General features: G+C 43.1%; 1 protein-coding gene across 1 annotated transcript in view; it reads left to right on the top strand.

Moving 5' to 3' along the window:
* The window catches only part of cacna1bb (calcium channel, voltage-dependent, N type, alpha 1B subunit, b), a 131,559-nt gene that overhangs the window by 13,571 nt on the left and 92,332 nt on the right, over positions 1-25,656 (top strand). The gene's annotated exons all lie outside the window — the stretch shown is intronic.

Raw genomic sequence — 25,656 nt, 5'->3', positions numbered from 1 at the left:
TTCGTTTGGCAGGTGACTGCAGGCCATATGTAGGACTCTCTCTCTCTCTCTCTCTGTCTGTCTGTCTCTCGGTCTCTGTCTCTCGGTCTCTGTCTGTCTCTGTCTCTCTCTCTCTGTCACACTCTGTCTCTCTCTCTGTCTCTCTCTCACTCTCTCTCTCTGTCTTTCTTTCTCTCTCTGTCTATCTATCTGTCTGTCTCTCTCTCTGTCTCTCTGTGGCTCTCTCTCTTGGTCTCTGTCTGTCTCTTTCTCTTTCTCTCTCTCACTCTGTCTCTCTCTCTCAATCACTCTGTGTGTGTCTCTCTCTCTCTTTATTTTGCCCACTTCAGCATAGTATAAATTATTTTACCTTTCTCTGTCTTCCACAGAAATGTGTGTGTGGTTTCATAATGATATGGTCTTTGTGCAGGTGGCACAATGCCAGCCTGTTGTATTTACGTGTCTCCTGCAGGTGCCTGTGTCTCTCACACACCAACCTGCCCTAGAGATGTGGGCCCTACAGTAGTAGATTCCTCCTTTCCTCCTTCCAACAGTGAAAAGGTGCACCATGTTCCTGACTACACATCCTATTTACCTGTTTGATGCTTACGTTGCGCTGAACTCACACGAGTTTTTCTACCATTCCACACTCTCAGCTTGGATTTAAAAAGAGATTAAAAAAAATGATGAGACAGGGTTTCTATTTTGTTTGTAATCTCCAATGGTTGACACTTTGAAATCCTGTTGACACCTTGAAATCTATTAATCTTGACTCGACTGCTCAGGTCTTTGTTGGAGGTCCCGTTAGGTCCCCCGCAGACGGGTGGCGGTCCCCGTACCCGTCCCCGTCCCTCCGGATGTCCCGAGCGAACTTGCCCCTCCGTCTCTCTTTAACCAGCTCATGCGCATTTAATCTCAGCAATGCGATTAGAAGATAACTGAAATATTTGCTCCTGCGTAAGACCCATGACTGCACATGTTGACTGTTGCTAATGTCACAAAAGTATAATCAGACACGGATGCTCAGTACAGTAGAAACGGTGTTTATTCACTTACTAGGTTTACAGAAGCATTGTACAAAATGACAATGTAACTATGTTTTAGTTAAATTCATATTCATCATTGGTGTATATCTGAAACCCACCTTGATGTAAACATTAGCATTTAAAGGTTGGTTACATCAGCTTGTCTGACAATTGCAAAAAAAAAAACCATCAACATTAGCAGCCCTGTTGCTTAAAACATGAGCAGAGTGAGATGGACTCATGATAAATCACCCGCCGTCCCGCACCACTGTGTCAACTTGGCACGGGTCTCTGCGAGTGATTGTCCTGTTCTGGGGTGACGGGATCTCACACACAGTTGAAGCAAGCGTTTGTGTTTTTAAAGCACGGGATCGATTAACTTGATTAGAGAGAGGAAACATCTTCCACTAATTACCTTATATCTCACACAGTGAACATCATCATTACGTTTGCTGATGACACAACGATTATAGATCTGCTCTCCGACGAGGACACGCCCATCTAGGGGAGGTTCCTTCCCCAACATCCTGGTGCCTGGTGAACAACCTCTCGCTCAACACAACCAAACTGAGGAGCGGGCTGTGGACTTTACATAGCAGGAGAAGAAACACATACCCGTGGCCTTCAATGGGTCTAAAGTACAAATCAGCTTCAGGCTCCTCGGTTTAAACATCACCAAGGCCCTCACACGGACCTGACACTCGGTTTGAAAAAGCACAACAGTCTTTTCTGTCTTTGAAGGTTGTGGAGGTTTGTCATGAACCCCCACATCCTCAGGACGTTTCACAGAGACACTGTGGAGTGTGTCCCGTCAGGCAGTGTCACTGCGTGGTACGGGGACGCCGCCGACCTGGACCACAGATCTCTGCAGATGGTGGTGAGGACAGCTCAACTGAGGTTGAAATCCCGTCACTCCTGGAGCTGTAGACCAAAAGATGTCTGAGGAAGTCCAAGAGGATCACAGGAGAACCACCCACCAGAGTCGGAGTGTCTTCTTACTGTTCCTAGCAGATGGTTCTGAAGCAGACAAACTAGAAGCAACCGGCTCAGGGCCAGTGTTCCACAGGCCATCAGACTGCTGGACAGTCTGCAGCCACTCCAGCGTGTCCTGTCCTGTCCTGTCCTCACGCGCACAAGGACAGTCCCTTCCTCACCACAACATGACCCCAGTTACTCTGCACTGTATTGGCATTGTCATGTAAAACAGCCTGAACTATAGTGTATAATAGCTTGTGGCATGTTAATACTACCACTCAACTCCCTCTGTCATGCATACAGTGACTACTCAAGGTTCAATTATGACGAATGTGTGGTGTGTGGATTTGTACATTTTTTCACATCTCTCTCTCTCTCTCTCTATATATATATATATATATATATATATATATACACTACTGTTCAAAACTTTGGGGTCACCTAGACAATTTTGTGTTTTCCCTGAAATCTCATACTTTTATTTATCAAATGAGTTGAAAAATGAATAGAAATATAGTCCAGACATTGACAAGGTAGAAATAATGTTTTTTTTTATTTGAAATAATTTTCTACTTTAAACTTTCGTCAAAGAATGCTCCATTAGCAGCAATTACAGCATTGCAGACTGTTGGCATTCTAGAAATTTCACCCCATGCTCCCAGAAGCGGCTCCCACAAGTTTGATTGGGTTAATGGGCACTTTTTTCGTACCATACAGTCAAGCTGCTCCCACAACAGCTCAATGGGGTTGAGATCTGGTGACTGCGCTGGCCACTCCATTACCGATAAAACACCAGCTGCCTGCTTCTTCTCTAAATAGTTTGTGCATAATTTGGAGGTGTGCTTTGGGTCATTGTCCTGTTGCAGGATGAAATTGGCTCCAATCAAGCGCTGTCCACAGGGTATGGCATGGTGTTGCAAAATGGAGTGATAGCCTTCCTTATTCAAAATCCCTTTTACCTTGTTCAAATCTCCCACTTTAGCAGCATCAAAGCAACCCCAGACCATCACATTACCTTCACCATGTTTGACAGATGGTGTCAGGCACTCTTCCAGCATGCTTTCAGTTGTTCTGCGTCTCACAAATGTTCGTCTGTGTGATCCAAACACCTCAAACTTTGATTCGTCTGTCCATAACACTTTTTTCCAATCTTCCTCTGTCCAATGTCTGTTCTTTTGCCCATATTAATCTTTTTCTTTTATTAGCCAGATATGGCTTTTTCTTTGCCACTCTGCCCTGAAGACCAGCATCCCAGAGTCGCCTCTTCACTGTAGACGTTGACACTGGCGTTTTACGGGTACTATTTAATGAAGCTGCCAGTTGAGGACCTGTGAGGCATTGATTTCTCAAACTTGAGACTCTAATGTACTTGTCTTCTTGCTCAGTTGTGCAGCGGGGCCTTCCATTTCTCCTTCTACTCTGGTTAGAGCCTGTCTGTACTCTCCTCTGAAGGGAGTAGTACACACCATTGTAGGAAATCTTCAGTTTCTTGGCAATGTCTCGCATGGAATAGACTTCATTTCTCAGAACAAGAATAGACTGTCGAGTTTCAATTGAAAGTTGTCTTTTTCTGGCCATTTTGTGAGTTTAATCGAACCAACAATTGTAATGCTCCATATTCTCAACTAGCTTAAAGGAAGGTCAGTTTTATAGCTTCTCTAATCAGCAAAACTGTTTTCAGCTGTGCTAACCTACTTGCACAAGGGTTTTCAAGGGTTTTCTAAATATCCAATAGCCTCCTTACAGAGTTAGCAAACACAATGTACCATTAGAACACTGGAGTGATGGTTGTTGGAAATGGGTCTCCATACATCTATGTAGATATTGCATTAAAAACCAGATGTTTACAGCAAGAATAGTCATTTACCACATTAATAATGTATAGAGTGTATTTTTGATGCATTAAATGTTAGCTAAATTGAAAAAAAACTGCTTTTCTTTCAAAAATAAGAACATTTCTAAGTGACTCCAAACTTTAGAACGGTAGTATATATATATATATATATATATATATATATATATATATATATATATATATATATACACACACACACACACATTTATTTTAGACATGGATATATTCATAGATATATATTTGTACATCAATACTTCCAGACTTTAAGAGTAAACACTTAAGCTTTTCACCCACCTAACAGAGTATCGGCATTATGATGATCAAACTGATTTGATTTGATCTGAAAAGCTGAATCCAGGGCTTTTAGCTTAGCTTTAGCGCCGCTGTTAGCATGCTTACGTTGCATTTTAAGAAACTGTGTTCACGTGCTTGTACGTGTGTGTGTGTGTGTGTGTGTGTGTATGTGTTTGTGTGTGTGTGTGTGTGTGTTTGTGTGTGTGTGTGTGTGTGTTTGTGTGTTTGTGTGTTGTGTGTGTGTGTGTGTGTGTGTGTGTGTGTGTGTGTGTGTGTGTGTGTGTGTGTGTGTGTAGAAGTGAGAGAGCGAGACATCTGGAGAGGGGACAGGAGTCATTTGTGGTGGTAATGGGGACATTTGCATAGGCCTCCCTGAGGAAGGGGGTCACCCCTTTTGGTGTCATGGCTGCAGCCCTGTGCGTGTAAAAACGACCACACCGAGGTCCACCTCAGGGAAGGGGCTTGGAGAAGACGTGTGGATCCACGGGAGTGGAGAAGAGGTGGAAAGGGAGGAGTTGTGGAGGAGGGATGGAGGGGACAGATGGAGAAGGTTGGAGAGGGGAGGAGGAGGAGGAGGAGCAGAGGGATGAGAGCCACATGTCCAAGACGCGGCTGTTTAATGATGGTAATCATGTTTAGCTAATGAGTGAAAGCATTTGTATGCTTAGCACTAGTAGAGGCTCATTTGATTAGCCCTGGCCATTGGCGTTAAGTGCTCATCAGACTTGGGTTTTATTACGTCGCGTTTGTGTGGTCGTGTTTGTGTGTGCTCCCCATCTCACGAGGCAGTTAGACACCTGACCCCAACCGTACACTTACTGTTGAATAATGAAAAGCATTGCTCATCCATGTCTGTGTCTGTGTTCTTCTAATTCCACCGGGTCCAGCAGGGGAGGCTTCTGGGAACATGTGGGCTGGGGAGCTTTATGGGAGCTACAGTGAGGGCTTCACTACACTTACTCTCCAACTGAGAACAGAGGGAGATGAGGCAGAGTTGAGCTGTGTCAGTCCGCCCTCTGATTGGCCCGTGTGCTGAGTTGAACTGTGTCAGTTCGCCCTCTGATTGGCCCGTGTGCCGAGTTGAACTGTGTCAGTCCGCCCTCTGATTGGCCCGTGTGCTGAGTTGAACTGTGTCAGTCCACCCTCTGATTGGCCCGTGTGCTGAGTTGAGCTGTGTCAGTCCACCCTCTGATTGGCCCGTGTGCTGTTCTGATGTTCAGCGAGGCTCTCGAATTGAGCGCAGCAATTGAATTGTGCGCACAGATCAAGATTGAGTCCTATGTGACTTTGATTTTCTGACAAATGTGGAAATTGCATCTAATATGAAATTAATGGAATGTAAATGAACTACTTTCTCAGTCAATAAAGAATGATTGTTTTGTGAGAGTGAGAATGATATGAGCGTTGGTATGTTGGTACAGTGAGAATGTGTGCAGTGGATATACACAGTGAGAATGACGTGAGTGTGGGTATATGCAGTGAGAATGACGTGAGCGTGGGTATATGCAGTGAAAATGACGTGAGCGTGGGTATATGCAGTGAGAATGACATGAGCGTGGGTATATGCAGTGAAAATGACATGAATGTGTATATGCAGTGAAAATGACATGAGTGTGGGTATATACAGTGAGAATGACATGAGTGTGGGTATATACAGTGAGAATTACGTGAGCATGGGTATATACAGTGAGAATGACGTGAGCGTGGGTATATGCAGTGAGAATGATGTGAGCGTGGGTATATGCAGTGAGAATGATGTGAGCGTGGGTATATGCAGTGAGAATAATGTGAGCATGGGTATATGCAGTGAAAATTACATGAACGTGGGTATATACAGTGAGAATGACGTGAGCATGGGTATATGCAGCGAAAATGACATGAACGTGGGTATATACAGTGAGAATGGTGTGGGTGTATGCAGTGAGAATGACGTGTATGTGGGGGTATGCAGTGAAAATGATGTTAGCTTGGTTATATACAGTTAGAATAGTGTGGGTGTATGCAGTGAGAATGAGGTGAACCTGGATATATACAGTGAAAATGGTGAGAATGGATATATACAGTGAGAATGACATGAGTGAGTATATACAGTGAGTGACGTGAGTGGGTATATACAGTGAGAATGACGTGAGTGGGTATATACAGTGAGTGGATACATACAGTGAGTGATGTGAGTGGGTATATACAGTGAGAATGACATGAGTGAGTATATACAGTGAGTGGATACATACAGTGAGTGATGTGAGTGGGTATATACAGTGAGTGGATACATACAGTGAGTGACGTGAGTGGGTATATACAGTGAGAAAGACGTGAGTTGGTATATACAGTGAGAATGACGTGAATGGGTATATACAGTGAGAATGACATGAGTGAGTATATACAGTGAGTGGATACAGTGATTGACGTGAGTGGGTATATATAGTGAGAATGACATGTATGTGGGTGTATGCAGTGAAAATAACACCAGCAGGAGTATATACGGTGATATGTGAGTATAATTTGCTTTGCCAACATGTCTCTGCCAATATGAATGAGTGTTTGCGTTCAGGTTTCTACTTGTGTGGATGATTCATTACACGATGTGACGGAGCAGGAGCAGTAATGTGTTGCGAGTGTGAGCGTAAGTGTTAGCGTGTGTGTTAGCGTGTGTGTTAGCGTGTGTGTTAGCGTGTGAGGAGTCCAATTCACAGCTTTGTGCTTACATATTCATGACAAAGAACCTTAATCGCTTAATTGAGCTTAATAGAAGCAACACAACACAAAAAGTTCACTGGGTTTACTTTCTCCATGACATTACATTGCTAGACATCTTCTAGGGTTGATTGTAAAGTAAGTTCTGATCCCAGCATGGAGCTGCTACCATGTCGTGGAGTTCAGGAGAGCCTCCTTGCTCTGGCTGGTTCTCAGCGCCGGCCCGGTACTGACCCTTGGCTGACCTCCAGGAGGACCTGAAAGGGTTTGTGCACTAGCTGAAGTGCTCGTTCTTGTCTGCTGTAATGGCCTGTGAGCACTCACACTCAGAAAGGCCCCCGCGGAGCTCATGGTCGTGTGACCCGTGGTTGGACAGCTCAGAGACTGACCTCTGACCTTCACTGTCCAGGGCATCCAGTAGCTGGCTGAAAGGTCAAACACACTCACCCATGCCACTGTTTTCAAGAACTGGTTTGCCACTGCTTGTCAGGTTTCACACAAGAAAACAACACTTAATAATCTGTGGATGTTTTAGTGATGTTACATTACCAAAAGAGTAATATTATTCTCATGAGGATTAACAAGAGTATTCTCAGAAGATCTTCTCTATTGTCAGAAGATCTTAGGCTCTCTCAGACACGGCACAGTCGACAGTAAACAGTATTAGTGCCGTAGTGTTACTTCACTGCTCTGTCACATGACTCTCCGTGGTATCAGGAGAAGAAAATACATGTTTGACTGCTAAGGAAGGAAACGCCATTTCCTCTGTTCCTGTTCAACCATGGGGTTTTACTCCATCAGCATTCCACATTGCACCTATAACCATTAGGAAAATCATCATTTCTTTAACAATTTAACAAATTTTGTTGTTAAATTTTACGTGGTTCCTTTAACTCTGCAGCCTTGCTGGGCTAGAAGCCAGAACTAATTGCACAACAGAGGTCCCCTGAGGAGGAAACTGAATAGATTGTATACAGCCTGGTGAGGGCAGTGAAAATATGACATCTGTTTAGGTTGTTTCAGGAGACCAGGCCCTGACTAGGCAGGCTTGAGATATACCATCTAATAAGTCTCCCAGGGGTGGTCTCGGGAGAGACCATCACATCTGGAAGCGAGAATAGGGGTGACTCAACCTCTGTGAGTCGTCTCCCTGGGTTACTGGTGTTATCTTAAGACTGCCTGTTATCTGTCTGCTTGGATGTTTTGTTGATTATGTTATTTAGATATCAGTTACAAGGCCTGTTTTCAAATTTCTAATGCCAGTGTAAACATATTTGGCATCATATGTTTTGAACAGCAATTTATGTTCAAACAATGTTGCGGTTTGAATGCAATTTGACTGGTTTGTCATCTACCCAACACCAAAATTTGCCGGTTAATGCAGTATGAATTGACAGTGACTTGAGATGAACTGCCTTCATTATCATGTTGCTCTTTTGGAGGATGGCACAGAGGACCAGGAAGGCCTTTTAGTCGTCATGGCAATTGATTTTAGTGCCGACTTTCTGTGCTATGTGGGAAATTATTGAAGATCAGGGGGGGGGGGGGGACGGAGTAAAATCTGATTTATTCTCATGATTCTAAGCAATATGTGAATCCTGGTGGGCAAACCACACCTAGACATTACACAGACAGAGACTGTATATCAAAGGTGGACTGAACTTGAACAGCTGTGTTGCCTTTGCAAGTATTTAGCAAACATAATTTCTAGACATAATGTGTAGGAGTAGGTTTATAGTCTAGGCTGCAAACATGTTTTAAGCCATGGTCTATAGTACAATCATAGTCTAATGCAGGCAGGAAATGGCTTCTTCAGGTGGATTACGCTGTTGAAACGAACGTGTGGTCCAGAAGTGCGACAGGTTCAGTCAGGACACGTTGTCACTGTACTACTACCTCAGGAAGTGGCCGGTAGTAACAGGAAGCTGCTCTGTTAGCAGTGCTGAAACAATTCCTGCCTGCAGCTCTTACCTATAGACCCTGAAAGAGCTTCCTTACCAGTCATCCTCTGCTCTGTCCCCCTTCTCTCTTCCCCCTCTCTTCCTCACTCTCTCTCTCTCTCTCTCTCTCTCTCTCCATGTCCCTCCATATATCTCCCTCTCTACACCCCCTCTCTTCCTCCTTCTCTCTCTCACTCTCTCACTCTCACTTTATATCCCTCCTCTACCCCTCTATCAATCCCTTTCTCTCTCTCTCTCTCTCTCTCTCTCTCTCTCTCTTCTCTCTCATTTACCCCCTCAGACCTCCTCTAACAAAGGCCCTCCGATCACCCCACCTGTTGACACCTGTTCAGATCTAAAGCTTTTCAAAGCTGACTGTGTTTGGAAGTCCCATTGAGACCAGGCCAACCACTGTACTGCATGTTTATAGGAATCTGCGCATTTGAACCCTTGGGAGATTCTGATTCAGGCGAAACACATATCACTACCTCAAAGTAAACAACACAGGTGTTTTACTCTTACGTTTCTCCCTGTGTTTTCATTATGCTGTCTGTAAACCAACAAAAAGAGCAGCGTGATTCATTTGTGTCATCCCTGTGTGGGTCTCTGTCCCTGTGTGTGTGTGTGTCTCTGTCCCTGTGTGTGTATGGGTCTCTGTCCCCATGTGTGTCTCTGTCCCTGTGTGTGTGTGTGTGTGTCTCTGTCCCCGTGTGTGTGTCTGTCCCTGTGTGTGTGTATCTCTGTCCCCGTGTGTGGGTCTCTGTCCCCGTGCGTGTCTCTCTGTCCCTGTGTGTGTGTGTGTGTGTGTGTCTCTGTCCCGGTGTGTGGGTCTCTGTCCCCATGTGTGTGTCTCTGTCAGTCTCATGCTCTACTCCAATAAGCCCAGCAGAGTCTCCGTCATGTCACCTTCTTGTTACTATGGTGACAAAGAATGAGCTGCTTCCAGCAAGGTTTATGCGTGACTACTATCACACATGTTCCTCTCCTATCTATCTATCTATCTATCTATCTATCTATCTATCTATCTATCTATCTATCTATCTATCTATCTATCTATCTATCTATCTATCTATCTATCTATCTATCTATCTATCTATCTATCTATCTATCTATCTATCTATCTATCTATCTATCTATCTATCTATCTATCTATCTATCTATCTATCTATCTCACACACTCCCTCAGATGCATCCTGCATTTGCATACATAACATACTACTGAATGTGTACAGCTATTCTGTCTCCTCTCTCACCACACACACACAGAATACAACATCATTACTAAGCATTATTATTCTCATTTGAATCCAAACTGAAAATGTTGTCAACCACTGTGTGTGTGTGTATGCATGCGTGTGCATGCATCCATCCTTTTTTTTACTTATTTTCCTACATTTTTTTTGTATTATTGTTTTATTATCAGTCCTGTTCACCTGTTCCTCTTTTCTAGATCTTCAGAATTGTGTGTGTGTGTGTGTGTGTGTGTGTGTGTGTGTGTGTGTGTGTGTGTGTGTGTGTGACCATGTTCACCATGTTCAGTCCTGTTCACCTTTTCTTCCTTTCTAGATGTTCTTATCCTTCTCTCATTCGCTGCTTATTTGGGTCATCTTCATAAAAGCAGGGATGGCTACTAGAGCCTACATCTCACCAGCTGAGCTTGCTAATCTTAATGGGTTTGTTCTTCTAGAACAGAAGTTGCGTTTTGTGCCTTGCTGTGTTCCGATTCCCTCTGAAAAATCACCTGCATGCACCTGCTTCTGTCTTCACTGTTTGTAGGGGAAGCTATTTGAGAGGGCTTGATTTCACTACAACCAACACCATGATGACCCATCCTGCTCCATTATTCCGCAATGCATGCTGGTTAAAAAACAAACAAAACAGAATTTGGGGGTTTAAGACAGGATTCGGTTTTTAGAAGCTGCAGGATTGGACTCTACTGTCGGACACGGCGAGCGTCCCTCGTGTAGTCAGTGTGTTGCAGTGCGATCGTGTTCCAGGCGTTGCAGATTCTGACGCCTGCCCGTCACTTGGTAGACGCGGGATCGGCCATGACAGGAGGATTATCAGAGTTGTGTTTGGAGCCCAGAAGCTGCTGGTGTTTTTTGTCAGATGACAGCTGCAGTCCTGCCCGCGGGGAGGAATGCTGTTGTGTGTGGGCCACACTGCAACATGGCTTTTGTTTTTACCAGGAACACTCATGTTAATGTGATGTTTTAAATGCACTGTATGTTTCAGTCTGCTAGAGTAAAGCCTCTTTCTGGGAATAACACTTTATTTTCGCCTTACCCTCCTTGTGCACTCAAAGTGTTATCTATTAATTTTTAATCTGTGTATTCACTGTCAACCTGTACTGTGCCATGGTGCCAATCCCTCTCAGCTACACTTAAATAATCACTCATCCACCCCCTACCCGGCCTGCAGCCAGGGGACAACACTGCCTCCACAGAGCTGATATACGTGCCGTTTGGATGGATGCTGTGTTCTGATCTGGAACTAACTTGTATCACACAAAAGACAACAATAACAAAAAAGGAGCCAAATCTAAATCAGCAAAAATAATTTTCACATCCTCATTTCACACAGCTAATCTAAGATATTGTCACAGGCTGAGATGCTAGCAAGGTTAACACATTGTTCAGTTAAAAAAAAAAGATAATTACTTTCAGTTCAACACACTTAACCTACTTCTCAAAATATTGCAAAACAAATATTTACCAGAAATGTATTGGCAGACTAAACTTTCATATGACAGAAAAGCTGCTGAATCATGTCTGTTCAAAGGGACACGCAAAACGCATTTTCTTTAAAGCAGGCAGGACTTATAACGGTCACTAGGTGGCAGTATGGTGCTATATGAATACACTTGGTAGCTACAAAATATGTTGTACTCAATTATTTTACACTACACTCCATGACACTCCATTGTACAACTATAACAATTGTGTGGTAAACTGTACCACTGAAATTACTTCTGAGACAAAACCCACAGTCTCTGAGATTGGGCTTTGGAAGGCTTTAACTCTTCCATCCTCTACATCTTCACCTCAGCCTCAAACACTGTTTATGTTTACCTAGAATTGCATCCACCATTTCCCAATCAGGCCATCATTACCCTCAGACAACATCAGCTTTAACATTCAGCTTTTCATCCACCCATTTTCTCCAACTTTGCAGGGTAGACGGGTTACTGTCTGCTCTACTGTTTCCAAAAAGGTATTGGCCATGTTCCCATTGTTTAACGTGAAGGTAGGTGGCGTCCAGTTCCTCTGAGGGTGCTGGTTTAGGGTTTGCTTTGTGTCGGCAGCCTTGCAGGTAGAAGCCCTTCAAGCGTGTCTGGATTGGTAGACGCTGCCAGTAAAGGTCTGGCAGTCGTGATAACCATAACCTCAACCCTGAACATACATAGCAGTTCATGTAGAAGGGGGATAGTGCATGTCTTAAGAAGCATAGCAGTTAGAAGGTTTAGCTTCTCCATGCGCCTGTGTTCCTCCTCAAAGACCTCCTGTTGGACAGAACGAAAGGTATCTTCTTACACTTGTGCTGAAATGATCACAAAAGCTCTTCCAGACCATTCTGTTCTGCTCAAAGATGGTTGGAAATGCTTAATAACATGAATGAGGCGTGTAATGACTCTGAGCAGTGTTCACCACCCTGAGGAGCATTCATAATGACTAGAACCAAGGTGCTCTTCAAGGATCTTGGTGATGAGTTACTTGGTGATGAGTTACTAAAGGCCTGGCTTTGATGCCGTGCTGTGGATCGATGAGGGCATGAATAAATAAATAAATGATGGAACTGTGATGGTTGGTGTTTGGCAGATGGTTGTGTGGAGTCTGGTGGCACCAAAGGTTTTGGTCTCCAAGATTTTGCTCTAGGGGAATACAAAACCTCTGTTCCAAATGAGTGAATTTTGGTCTAGGAGATCAAAAGAGTGCCACCCGACTGTTCATCACCCTGGTATCCCTAGGGTACATAATGAGGGCCATTAATGTGCTCATGCACCTGGTGAATTCTTAGAGTATCTCCTCCCAATGGCTGAAGGGTCAGGGCATCGGAGTCTTTGACTTGAATCTGGTCAGCCACAAGGTGCCAATGCAAGTGGAGATGTGATCTTCTGGGGAACGGACTTATTTATGGTGGTCAGGAATCATATGTCAGTGAAAAGGGAGGGAGGGTTACTACCTTGCCTAACTGTCATCTGCTCTCTGCCAGGACAGGTCGTCAGAATGATACAGGGTAAGCCTTGGCGTGGAAAAAAAAACTGTTTTCACAAGAGTTATTACTCTGTTCACTGCAGAGATCCTGATTGCTTTCTCTCTTTCTCCTACAGTGTACTGTGCAGAGGTTTTAGGCTGGTGTTGAAAACTTGTTGCAATGTAAGAATGGTTTCAAAAATGTGTTGAGTTTATTTTTTGTCAATTATCAAAATGAAAAGAGGAATCTAAATCAAATCGTATTTGGTTGTGACCACCATTTGTCTTCAAAACAGCATCAGTTCTTCTCCACTTGTACAGAGTTAGTTTTTTTTGTAGGACTACAGTCAGGTGTATGATTAACCAGTTTTATCAAACAGGTGATGACAATCATTATTTCCTTATGTAGGTTGAAACACAGTCCTTAATTCAAACAGAAACAACTATAGGAGGCTTAAAACTCAGGGAGAAACAGACATACTTTGCTACAAAGGTGAGGTTGTGTTTTCATGTGACCGGTCATAAAGCATGGCACGAATGAGCATAGCAACAAGACTCAAAGTATCTCCATACATGCTGCACCGGTATGGTCTCTCCCAGGCAAAGATTTCACAGCAAACAAATTTCAAGATGTGCTTTATAAGCTTTTTTTTACTAAGCATAGAGAAACAGGCCATGTTGGGCACTGTAGACAGAAGTCGGCCAAGGAAACTCACAGATGCAGCAGATGAAAGACTTCAAGCTCACTTCCCTTTGAAATGTCCAGCTCAGAACTGACTTTGGAGACGTCTAGTCAGAAGTGGTCTTCATAGAAGAACTGTGCATGACAACACAGGAACTATTTGAAGCATGGCTGAAGCTCCTAGTAAGTTTGGAGCTGCATTTCAGCAAATGGAGTTGTGGATTTGGTCAAGATTTGGTGGTATCCTCACTGCTGAGAAATACAGGCAGACAATTATCCATCAGGAAATGGAATCGGGGAGGTGTCTGATTGTCTTTAGATTTATTCTGCAGCAGGGCAACAACCCCAAACACACAGCCAGTGTCATTAGGAACTATGTTCAATGTAAAGGGTGCTTCTCTCCAGACTAGAATGAGGAGACAAAATAGGGAGACAAAACAAAATGACCCTTATGCATCAAAACAGAATCATCACAACACACCGCAGATTGTGCTGCAGTGAACCAGAATTTTATCTAGTAATGAAATTCTCCAGCAAAACAAGTTCACGAATGTTCAAAATTTGTCACCTTGCTGGACTGAATCCATTTATCACAAAGGTTCGCTTTTTCCCGAGCAAATTCTACAAAAGCCTGATTGGCGTGCAGACAAAATTTCTGACAGTAAGCTCCAGGAACTAATTCATATGCTCTCAAAACAGCAGCCTTTAACATATCATCATCAAGGGTACCTTAAATAGACAATGCGGAACAAACCTCTTGAGTATCCCAAGCAGTTTACACAGCAACAGAATCGGCCAAACGTCCTTTGGCAACAGCTTTGCGCTCAAAGGCACTAAAGTGTGCGGCTACTTCTGTCTCCCTAAACGTGGGAACTAAATGTATCTGCTTTCTTGCTCATATTCACCAGGCCTTATGGCACAGGCACAAAGTGAAGACACAGAGGCCTCTACACTCAAATGCTCAGCAAAAGGGCACCAATCCCACCATTAATCCTCCATAATTGCCTTTTTAGTACTTGTTTCAAGAATAGGCAGGCAGAGATGCAGTCAATCTTCTCCTAAAAACTATTTCTGTTAATTGCTATGCCATATGTTTGGAAGAAAGCTTTTCTGGACGCTGTGTCTTTGCTGTTCGGAAGCTTAACTCTGCCTTTTTCTGTTTACTACCAGTAGCCATATGTCTGGGTGGAGGGCAATTGTGTTTTTTTCTAAATGTCACTTGGACCAAACATTTGACCACACAAAAGCTATGGGTCAAACAACCTGGACTTTATTAATAACTTTAACATCCCATTAGTGGTGACACGCTGGCGCACTGCAGCAGTGGACATCATCGCTCCAGAGCCACAATGTCTACCTCTCACCGTGGCCCCACCGACACCGCACCCCACCCGCACCCTACCCGCACCTCCCAGCAGCAGTGAGGAAGCCGGTGGTGGGATGAGACTGGGCCTCCCCTCCTCAAATACAATGTAAAATCATCTCAGCATCTCCACACCTTTGTTTCTTGCCTCATTTCCACTTCCAGAAGTATCGAGCTCCTCCACCACCTGTAGCTCAAAGGGAGAACCTCTTCAACCACTGGAACGACAGCTTCCCTCTCCACCCCATCGTCTACGGGAGCCTCGTACGTCCATTGTACCAGAAGAAGAGACGCCTCGTTCTAGTAGTGTTGCCACATTGATATTCTTTGGGTGCCTGCTGCTATAGTGATGATGTCAGCAGTACATGTTGTATCGGCGATTTCTGTCTAACGCCAATGAGGATGGTGGTAAGTTGTTCCCGACACGCAGTCCAGTAAGCACTCACAGACAGAGAAATAAAAATAAGTAAATTTAATTCCTTAGTCCGGTTTTCTTTCTACAAAACATCAGCAATATTGTGCGGTCTGAAAACTTTTTCCTACTCACGGCCATCCCCATCCCCAGACAATGAGCTAGCCACAATTAAATACTGGTTTCGCACACCTGCGCGTCGAAGGGGGTGTGTCTGGGGTCGGTCCGCAAGTGAACAGGAAAGTCTTTCAGGTGCAGGTCACGTTCACAACAAACAAGCTCATAATAGACAGACAGACAAATATGTATAAAAATGCAAACATATCAGGTAAGTATACCACTAATTTATGTGTTTTATAAGTTACCATCCACATGATGTACAATTCACAAATATGGCTCCAACACACTGGCCCCTAATTGTCACTGTTACTGCAGGACAATTTTAAACCATAATAAAGGAGCCATACGTACTCAATAAAGGCTATGCACTACAGGTGTTCCAAAACCTTAATACACATACATTAGCCCACACACAAAGGTAACCATAAAAACCTAGAAACACCAAATGAAATGCTAGTCTCACATTTCGTTTCCATTCGCCCCCCCCCTTTTTTTTGTTTTTTATTTTAGTAAAGTTAAAAAAGGTAACTGATCAAGTCCAATGAACATGTAGCGCCACCTGTAAAAGTCCGTGTAAGTGTATGGACTGGTGTGAGAGCACGCACAGGAATATATGGATTTGTCAGTACTGTAAGTGTGCAATCAGAGCTTCTCTGAAGGTGCTTCATCGCCTTCAAGAAGCAAGCAAAGCTTACTGATAGGTCTCTGCAGCACATTGGTCTTTGTTTGTACCAACACGCTTCGCACAAGACCTTTGGGGCCAGGCAGGGTCTTAACCACCCTACCCAGGGGCCAAGAATTCCTAGGTGCTGCTGGATCTACAAGCACCACAATGTCATTGATTTTGAAATTCCTTTCAGTGTGGAGCCACTTCTGTCGTTCTTGCATTAGTGGAAGGTATTCCATAGTCCACCTTTGCCAGAACTGATCTGCTAGGTATTGGACATATTTCCACCGTTTCCTGCTGTACGCATCATTTTTGCTAAAGAGACCAGGAGGTGGCAACGGTTCACTCTTCAACTGCAGTAGGTGGTTTGGTGTCAAGGGTGCGAGATCATTTGGGTCACTAGAGGTTGTAGTAAGCGGTCGGTCGTTGAGAATGCATTCAATCTCACAAAAGGCTGTTTGCAGCATTTCGTCGTCCAGTGTTTGTTGTCGTACAATCGAGAGAAGTGTCTTCTTAACCAGGCGGATAAGTCTTTCCCATGCTCCTCCGAAATGAGCTGCATATGGTGGATTGAACAGCCACTTGACATGGTTGTTTAGCAGGAATTCCTGAATCTTTTCTTTATCCAGCTGATTCCACGCCATTTCCAGTTCCTTCTGTGCGGAGGTGAAGTTGGTGCCACAGTCTGTTCTGATGGTAAGCACCTGACCTCTCCGACACAGGAACCGCCGGATGGCATTGATGCAAGCACTGGTATCCAGACTCCATGCTACTTCTAGATGGATTGCCCGGCTTACCAGACAGGTGAAGAGTACTCCCCAGCGCTTTACCCGTGAGCGACCACTCTTGGCCTCCACTGGACCAAAGAAGTCAATCCCCACATGGGAAAATGGTGGCAAATTGGGAGTAACCCGATCCTGTGGTAATTTCGCCATTTTCTGCATTCCAGGTCTGGCCTGCATCCGTCTGCAAAACACACAAGATCTAACAATGTGTCTAGCACAAGAGTTAGCCGAAGGGAGCCAGAATTTTTGTCTAAGTTTTGATAGCATGTGATTTCTTCCTGAATGTCCATTTTGCTGATGAATATCCCTCAGGATCAACTTGGATATATGTGATGACTTGGGGAGTATGATTGGATTCTTTGTGTTTACGGATACTGGTGCTTTACCTATCCGTCCTCCAACCCTCATGATGCCGTCGTCAATGAATGAATCCAGTCTGAATACAAGGCTATCAGATTTCACTGGTTTGTTCATTTTCATCAATTTCCAAAATGAGTTTTCAAGAGCTCTTTTGCCTTGGCATAACCTTGGAGGGCATCCATATGCATGCAACTTTTGACGATATTCTTTGCTGGGCCATCAGTGAACTGTTCTAAAAAGTACAATCTGTCTTTACAATCATCAGTATTTTTTTCAATAGAATGCTCAAAGGCAAGCATAAACGGCTGGAATGACAAGGGATTACAACTAAATGTAGGCACATCTCTTTTTGGTAAAACGGAAAGATTTAGCTGTCTCACCATTATTTCTGTAAGGTCTCTCTGCCTGTTCAGCTCTGTGTCGGTGGCTGGAGTGGTGTTGATTCCGCCACATCGTTGCTGCTGGTTTGTGGTGGACGGCGCGATACACCTGGTGCTGCTTTGTAGATGTCGCACCGCTCGCTGGAGTGGTGTTTTAGGAACAGCCGCCACAGGTGCAAAGTCGAGAGGAGAGAGGGCAGGCTTACTCGACTCCTCCATACGGGAGTCATAATACTCATTCATAGCGTTACCTTGCTCTTCAGCGTCGCTCAATGCTTTGAGTTTGGCATTTGCCTCGTCTAATTGAGCTTGTAGTTCCAGATTCTCGCGTTTGGATTTTAATGCCATTTCTTCCATGTCGCGCTTTAATCTCAGTGACATTTCCTCCATCTCACGCTTTACCTTGAGCTCTGCCTCCTCCATCTGCAGCGCCTGAAGCGCTGGCAGTGCTTTACTCCGTGCCTCCAGAGCAGCCTTCTCGGCCAGTGCCATCTTCGCTGCAGACGAGGCCCTCGAAGACCTAGAAGTCCTGGAAACGTTAGAAACGCTGTCCTGTGGCTGTACGGTTGACTGCAGTTTGTTTTGTTCCATTCTCCAAATGTTCACTTTTTCAAGGAAATCCTCAATGTCCTGCAATTTTCCATTGAACCAGTCCGTGTCACTTTCGGTTTCATCCTCCAACAGTAATGATTGCACTTCTCCGTGTGATGTTTTAAACGACTTAATACTTAGCAACAGTGCCGTCACCTTTTCTTCAACTTGTTCCGTTTCTCCGTTTTGAACCAACAAAGTCCGAATTTCATTGATTTGTTTCGTGCAGACACTTAACTTGCCGCGGCGGGAGGCAATCTTGATCTTTACTAACTCAGCCGGGTCTTGTACCATCTCGCATTCCGACATTGTGATTTGATTTAAACGCAGTCCACCATCACTACGGTCTTTCAACCTTTAAAGTCCTTCGGGTATCGGTTTTCACACACTCTGCTTGCTTGCTTGCTTTCCTTTCTAATTTACGCTTCCATTTCGTCCTTTTTGTTTGCGCATCCACAGGAAAACATCCAACGTATCCGAAGTAGGGTGAAGTAATCTAAGATATTTCAGAGTAATCCTTCTTACCGTCAGGTTAGGAAGTTTTCAGACTTTGTATCGGCGATTTCTGTCTAACGCCAATGAGGATGGTGGTAAGTTGTTCCCGACACGCAGTCCAGTAAGCACTCACAGACAGAGAAATAAAAATAAGTAAATTTAATTCCTTAGTCCGGTTTTCTTTCTACAAAACATCAGCAATATTGTGCGGTCTGAAAACTTTTTCCTACTCACGGCCATCCCCATCCCCAGACAATGAGCTAGCCACAATTAAATACTGGTTTCGCACACCTGCGCGTCGAAGGGGGTGTGTCTGGGGTCGGTCCGCAAGTGAACAGGAAAGTCTTTCAGGTGCAGGTCACGTTCACAACAAACAAGCTCATAATAGACAGACAGACAAATATGTATAAAAATGCAAACATATCAGGTAAGTATACCACTAATTTATGTGTTTTATAAGTTACCATCCACATGATGTACAATTCACAAATATGGCTCCAACACATGTTTTCAAAAGGAGATTGGACTCGGCATGCATGTAATCTCTCGCATTCCAGTGCTCATCAGAAACGGCAAAAAAAAAGTGGTGAGAACAGGTCAGGTGCTGTGAATGTGACACACCTGGAGTATTTAAGATGAGAGCCACGGCTTTTGGAGTAAGGCAGTAAGGCATGTTTTGCGAGTTGGCTCACTCAAAACAAATCCAACTTAATTAATGGTTATTATTATAGCCCGTGTGCTTGATTGGGAAGGTGGAGGTACAGGTGCTCCTGTTAATGGTTAATGGTTATTTAATGGTTTATTTTCCAATACAAACAGTTGTCGTTTGGGTAATTTACATCCTTTGAGTATCTCTGCGCGGATCTGAAAGGGATTCCAAGAATGTTCCTGGCTATGGTCTCTCACAGCATGTGACTGAGATCACACACTGTTTAAATCACACTCTGGATTTGGTCATCTCAAAAGGTCTCAACACATCAGCCTCCTTTTAAGATCATTACTGTGTGTTCTTTGATACGGGGGCCTCACTAGGACATCAGACCGAGTCCATCAGTTTTAAGAAGAGGTTTATAAACGACAGCACAGCTACACCTATAGAAACCATCGGGCTCTGTTGATTCTCTGCTGGACAGCTTCAACTCTAAATGTGTTAGTGTTATGGATGAAACTGCTCCTTTTAAAGCTAGAATTATTTCACGCCAGTAGAAAGCACCATGGAGGAAATGCTACCGCAGTTTACATTCAAAAGAGATGCAGAAAGGCTGAACAAAGTTGGAGAAAGACAAAATGTCTGATTCCCACAGAAATCTTCAAAGATAGGCTGTGTGGTTACAATAATATGCAAAGTAAGATGACAGTTTTTTTTCAGCATTATTTAATGGTCGACAAATTTGTGAACACAAATAGCCCTTGAATTAATATCAAATGAACAATGTAATGAGTTTGAATCCTTTTTTAGCACTGAAAATTCTTGATGTTGGGTCATTAGTGTGTCTTTATCCACCAGTGAGCCTGCAACAGACATCATGAAAATGCCAGTTTAGAGCTATTACAAATGAAAATGTTAACAACACAATCATGTACTTATAGCCCTGACGCCTTACCAACTAGCTTTTATAAAATGCTTCACTCGATAGCAGCAGACATGCTTCAGATACTAAACACCTTACATGTAAGTACCTTGGTGAAACTGCTATTAAAAAAGAAACAAATCTGATAGCAACTCTGTTAAATAATTACAGACCCATTTAAAATATACCGCTCACTAGGAAACTCAAGCAGGTTACTGGTTTTATTGGTTTTCTATCCTCAAAGACCAACTTTAGTCAGCATATTTCAGCATATTCATAGTCCTGAGACTGTGCTAATTAAGGTTAAATACAAACTCTGGTAAGGTATCAGTTTTGCTACTTGATCTCAGTGCACAGACCACATATCGTAATATTCTCAAAGATGAACCTGAGAAATGGGTTGGGCTCTTGGGGAAAAGTCCTAAAGTGATTCAATTTGTACCTGTAAGGCAGGAATTTGTTGAAAAAGAAAATGTTTTTGAAAGAGTGCCAGTGACCTGTGGTGTCTCTCAGGGGTCTATTCTTGGGCTGCTCTGATTTAACTTGACACGTGACACGTACATGATTTTAGGCTGTCTGACCACAGCTATGCAGACGTTACTTGCATAGGCCTCTCAGACCACTATGGAACCCTGTGGTCCCTTTGTGAGTGATGGCCACATCACTGGCCCAAAACATTCTGTATTTGAATAAAGATAAAATAAAGATTATTTTACTTGGCAAAAGGCACACACTAGTGAACAAAAGCCACACACACAAAACAAAGCCATACGCAGGGAACCTCACAGTGGGGAACCGTCAGGGCCCTCTACGCCCTCTCAGAGGGCCTAAAATATTCTTAAAGCATTATATATATAATTATCCAATTTTATTTTATCTACTTACAGTTTGACATTCGACATCTAAACAATTACAAAAATATAAGCAAATAAAATATTCACCCGTGTCTATTCAATCTGTGTTGGAAGGTGAGGGGTTGAGTGGAAGCCTGTGAGCCTGTGTCTCCCCCTATCAGGACTGTGATGCCCGCTGTTCGTTTACAGAGGGCCTGGCAGTTATAATTCAGCGCAATACCAGTTTCAAATGACAGCAAAATTGACCAATCATATCTTCTCTCTTAGTGGGCGGGCTTAACTGTATGATAATTTCCGCCCGCTGTGGCGACGCTAGCTGTCGTTAGCACCATCGCTAGCTAGTTTCGATTCATCCCTTTGACGTCCTCGTGCGCGTTGTTTACATATTCCGCTTCCGAGAACCACGGAGCTGTGGACCTTATTTTGTTTGGAAACTTATTTTGCTTAAGACGTTATCTAGTACAGATATTATTGTCTATTGCGTTTTTAAAGCTGTACTGTCGTCTCAGTTTTTCTTTATTGCAGTTTATTAAGAAAGGAAAAAACATTTTTTCGGTGGTAGCGGGCCCAGGTTTCAAGGTCACGGTTCGCTACTGGAACCTCATCTATGCCTTTATCTCTAGCAGCGTTGATTACTGTAATGGCTGTTCTGGACAGCTTCAACTAATTCTAAATACAAATGCTAGTGTTCTCACTACAAGCAAACAGAAAATTCATCACCTCCATTCTTAAGTCATTATACTGGCTACCATTATACTACTGAATTAACTTTAAGGTGTTACTACTGGTCTATAATTCGCTTAATGGAGTAGGACCTGCGTATCTGTTTGGTATGCAGAAGCTTTTGTGTGGCTGGCAGAACCCTCATTAGGAATTAGTCAGTTAGTCCTAGCTGAGGTACAAGCAAAGCTCTAGCAGACAGCGTTCAGATGCTGATCTGTGTTTAAACAGAACCTGTTGTCGGAGGAGTGTCGGAGTGCTCTGACTCAAAACTGTAAATGTCCTTATTCAGTGGTGATTTTGTCACAGGCTCAATCATGTCCTCTATCACTGCACTTTAAACTTTTAAGCACTACAGTAAATTTTTTTAGCTCTTCATTTCTCCTTCAAATTCAAGTTTGTTTAATTTGATTTTATGCACTTATGCACATTTATTCTGTGCAAATTATATTTTATTAATCGGTTTTATATCTTTAATCTTTCACTTTCTTTCTTTAAATATTCTTTAGTTTGTTGTAACTTTATTTTAATAAATTAATATTTGAAACTTTTGTTTGCAAAGACCTTCCAGAAGTGATGGATCTCAGGATGTAATGAGCTTTATTCTTTTATGTCTTATGTGAAGCACTTTGAATTTTCGCTGTGTATGAAAAGTGCTGTACAAATACACTTGCTTTGCCTTTTCAAAGCTGTAGATTTCTGAATGAATGGCTGTCTGCATTAAAGACGTTCATGAACAACCCGTGATCTTTTACACTGCTGTATTTTCTACAGTGAAGATATAGTTAAACCCTCTTGGAAACTGTTTTAAAAGAGGCAGTTGGAGTCAAGGGTTGCGGTTAATTCAGGTTACAGTTCACTGTGCAGTGTGGCCCTATCAAAAGAGATTTTAAAGAAGCCTGTGTGAAATGCTGTTGAAGCTGTTAAGACTGTAAGAAACTGTAGAATTTTACCACAGGCACTGTGATACCCGTGTCCAGTTATTCTAGATATTCCACAGTACTATTGGAGAGATGTCTATAGATTTTGATAAATGTTTACATACTGGGAGCTCTTCTCGTCTGTGAAGCAGTGTGAACAGGTATAATGCTTTGCTGCCTCAACACTCTGAACTGCTGGTAATTGGGAGACCAATGAAGTCTAAAAGCTGTTTGCAGAAATCTCTCAGTAGAGTGTCAGGGCATCTGTGGCGTGAGCCTCAAAAGAGGTTTGGTCACGCAGCACAATGATGATCCAACATGCAAGAGTAAATCAGACCTGGAGTGTCTCAGACGGAATGAGATGTGTGTTAGAACGGCCGTGTGTGTGTGTGTGTGGATAAGTCTGCATTATTCTTATAAATTAAATGGCACTGAGATCACATTTAAGGTGTCACTGACAAAGGACTTCAGGTAATTATGGGTTATAATTAGGCAAAAATGCTAACTCACTAATTCCAAGGTTCACACATTTTACACACACATGATTATTGAGTTTTTCCATATTCATTGCATTTGCATATGAGCACTGTGATGATGGGCTGAGGCAGGCACGACGATGAATATTGTGGTGAAACAGAACATTTATTTGCACACAAAACGTGAAGTTCAGCACTTAAACGTGGGACTCACACTGGCACGAACTTTAGACAAAGATGAGCACGAGACATTGCGCGAACGCACATTAAATAGGTGAAGTAACACATACCCTCGTGATCACGAGACAAGGCACAGGTGAGACTACGAACACGCTCACAAACGACCCACACCCACGGAACTACATACATGGACATAACAGCACGCAGACGACATAACGACACGCCCACAAGGAGGGGTCTGGAGCTGTCACCGTGATAAACAGACACATAAACTGGTTTGATGCAGCATTGAGTGCACTCTTTATAACAGACACTTTATAATGCATTTTATAATGCACTTTATGATGCATTTTACAAAATTGTAATATTTTAAAGTGGTGTATAAAGAAAAAAAATGCAGTTTTTCAAGGTAGGAATGAAGCACATAAAGAGTGAGGCATAACCAGTGAGGTGTTCAGCAGATAGTGGCAGCGAGAGTGTTGACTGTAGCATCAAAGCAAGTGGTGGTGTTAGGGTGTGTGTGTTTTTGTGTGTGTGACATCAGGTTGTACACAGGATTGTGAGTGGTTTTGAGTGTGTCGATGTGAGGTAAGCAGGCAGAGACAGCTGTCCAGCTGAACAGTGGGAGTGTGTGTGTGTGTGTGTGTGTGTGTGTGTGTGTGTGTGTGTGTGTGTGTGTGTGTGTGTGTGTGTGTGTGAAATCTGCTGTTTCTCTCTCTCATTCATCAATGTCTGCCGATGGCCAGTTCCTTCATTTTCCTGACCTCAGATCAGCTTCCTGACTCTAAATCCCAACAAGTCTTCTTGTTAGATTTGAGAGAACTGATCCCTGATCAGCTGTCAGACTTGTACTGACACTGAACTAGCCTCCTAACACGCCAGGCCTTCTGCATTTGTGGACTGCACATTGTGTAAGTCATGTACCAGTTATTACTATGAAGGGCACAAAGTAATGGCCATGAATCCTTAGTGAAGTTCCATCTGAACAGACATTTCTAATGTGATGAAATTTTCAAATAAATTTAAACACTGCAATTTCATCTGGCAGTTGTTTTGCACTTAAAAGAGGGCAAATTAGTGGTGTATTTCTTCTAGTTTCTCTAGTCACGTGTTATTTATTTGTTTATTTTGCATCTGTTCAAAATCATTAAAGAAAAATTGACTGATAGGGTTTTCAAATACTGTAACTTATTCAATATTAGGCCTTATTAATACACAGCAAACTGATAAATGTTTTATGAAAATTAATTTGATGTTAGTGATATTCTGTATGTTGTTCTGAGGTAAGGTTAAACATACAGTTATATTTTAAAAATCATTTGAATATTGACCATTGTTAAGACCTCATCTTTTATTCATTAGTTTTCCATTAAATGTGAAGGGACCTTTAAGACTTGATAAGGAGAAGCTGATAGGTGGAATGTCCCTGCACTTTGATTGGCTGGGGTACATTTTTGGGGGGCAGGGCATAAATCTGTTGAAGTGTATTTCTCTGTTGCCTCTGTTAATGTATGCTGTGATTGAACCACATTTTTCACAGGTTTACAATCAATACTATATACCTATAATTGCTAAGTCAAGGCATGCTGTCATTGCCAAAGGAGGCACTTCTCCTGGATGAGGCTTGCTGGATCTTGTCTCCTGCTGGATCACACCTCCTGCTGGATCTCACCTGCCACTAGATCTCACCTCCCACTAGATCTCACCTCCGGCTGCCCGCGGCCGAGTTTAGGGTTGCATCCATCAGCACCTAAATCGCCATTTCGTCTCATCTGGGGTTCTAACCCTCAGCCATCTCGATGATTAAATGATCTGTCCGTCTCAGAGAATAATTATCTTCATTACGTCCCAATATGTATTCACCTCATAAACAGAGCAAGAACCTCTGACCTGATCGATGTTCTATTGATCCGAAATGCAGTAGAAGAGGGTGTGAGTTTATTTATGCGAAGTGAAGGGCTGTATCTCACCCAGGACTTTTATTTTGACTGTGAAATGGAAATGGGCTAAGAAAAAGTTGACTTTAACCTTAATTAAAGCAGAGAAAAACTCACAGATGAAAGAATCCTTGTGCCTGATTATACACAAGCCTCCCGCCTTCCGTCTGTTACTAAAGATAACGCTC

Source organism: Brachyhypopomus gauderio, chromosome 18, assembly GCF_052324685.1.
Source record: "Brachyhypopomus gauderio isolate BG-103 chromosome 18, BGAUD_0.2, whole genome shotgun sequence".
NCBI classification, from domain to species: Eukaryota; Metazoa; Chordata; class Actinopteri; order Gymnotiformes; family Hypopomidae; genus Brachyhypopomus; species Brachyhypopomus gauderio.
The sequence above is the reverse complement of the archived record's forward strand: the minus strand, read 5'-3'. Positions and strand labels throughout refer to the sequence as shown.